The sequence below is a fragment of the Rhinichthys klamathensis genome, unplaced genomic scaffold (assembly GCF_029890125.1).
Source record: "Rhinichthys klamathensis goyatoka isolate OS25496 unplaced genomic scaffold, OSU_Roscu_1.1 h1tg000079l_1, whole genome shotgun sequence".
Taxonomy (NCBI): Eukaryota; Metazoa; Chordata; class Actinopteri; order Cypriniformes; family Leuciscidae; genus Rhinichthys; species Rhinichthys klamathensis.
Genome location: NW_026606621.1, coordinates 2,080,904 through 2,082,318, shown reverse-complemented (window position 1 = coordinate 2,082,318; position 1,415 = coordinate 2,080,904). Strand labels below are relative to the sequence as shown.

Below are 1,415 nucleotides of genomic sequence, written 5' to 3'. Positions count from 1 at the left end.
TATATGTGTGTATATGTATATATGTGTGTATATGTAAATGATTGTGTTTTTCTGAACATGGTTTTCTGTTGATCCACTTGTGAAAATGACTCGTTTTTTGAAGGGGTGAGCATTTTAATGTTATTGATTTTGCCTGGAAATTAATCAAAAAGTATACTTTATGCAAAATGTTCTTCTATTTTAGATGGTTCACATTGTTCAGTTTATCAACGAGGAGGATCTGCCATTTGCAGTGGTTCCGCAAGAGTGGCTCAGCGAGAGCATGTGCCATTGGCCCCCATTTAACCTCAGCAAAAAGACGAAGGCAACAATTTAGCCATCCTCTGCACACCTCCACACAGCACCTGGGAGAAACATCATTTTAAGTTCATGAAGGGAGCAGGTAAATGGGTCTGACTTGTGTATTTGATTTTCCTGTATTTCATCTGTGTAATTTATTTTCTGTTTATTGTGGATAACTGACTCTTTCATTCATTATTCCCTACTCTAGAATCTTGGAAGTCTCAAGAAAAAAAACTCTAGAAAGATGCATCGATTCCAGAAAACCAGGAAAATGCTGAACTGGTATGTAAAATCTATTGCTGTTATGCTGGATTTTTGATCCTGCCACTAAACTATACCATTTGTTAGATTTTCAAATTTCTGTTTCCTCTTTCTCGCAACCAGGTTTCTCCCCAGTAATCCAGACTCCACTTCACAGAGCCAAGAGTTTGAGTACAAGTAAGTGATGTTATTTGTGAAGTTTTTTTGTCTTGGAAACTATTGCTTCTATTTGAAGTCGGCATGAACCGGAAGTTACAAACGACTTTTCTCCAGTGTTGTGACGTATTTAAAAATGAAACGGTATATTGAACGGAGGGCAGGGTTTTACTCTAGCGCTCCTGTTCTCCATCTCTGCTCATAGCACGGTTTGAGGGGAGTTGCCACGCCCTCGCGCCATAGCACATGACCGGAAGAGAAGAGAAGTCGTTTCGAGGGGGAGGGAAGGGTAACGTATTTGATTAAAGATTATAAGGCTACATGAATTTTAAAAGAATAATGAAGTGCACAGATAAATCATTTATAATAAACACTACAATATTACATATAAAAATACGAATTGTAAAATCTTACTTCAAGAGCAGGTGAAGCAAGTTCAACAAACAATGTTGAAGACGTTTGCTTGCACAGAGCAATTAGGTACAACTTGCAAACAGCACCTGTGGCTGTCGGTTTAATTCCCACTGGGGCTACCTGTACATGTAGTAGACCTAGATATAAAGTAAAATTTAAGATTGTATACTGCATATATTACAGTCTGAATCCTTAGCCTTTCACATTTTTATTTATTTATGAGAAGCTTCAGAGAAATGTAATTTGTAACACTTTTTGGGATTTTCAGCTTGGTGTAGGGGATAAAGCATGTTTTAGAGACA

At 37.5% G+C, this 1,415-nt stretch overlaps 1 long non-coding RNA gene across 1 annotated transcript; it reads left to right on the top strand.

Moving 5' to 3' along the window:
• The first annotated feature begins 202 nt into the window (after positions 1–202).
• Positions 203–721, top strand: LOC130085435 (uncharacterized). Its single transcript, XR_008807149.1, has 3 exons — positions 203–382; positions 491–564; positions 667–721. It is a non-coding gene; the product is annotated as an uncharacterized LOC130085435 (long non-coding RNA).
• Positions 722–1,415: the final 694 nt, after the last annotated feature.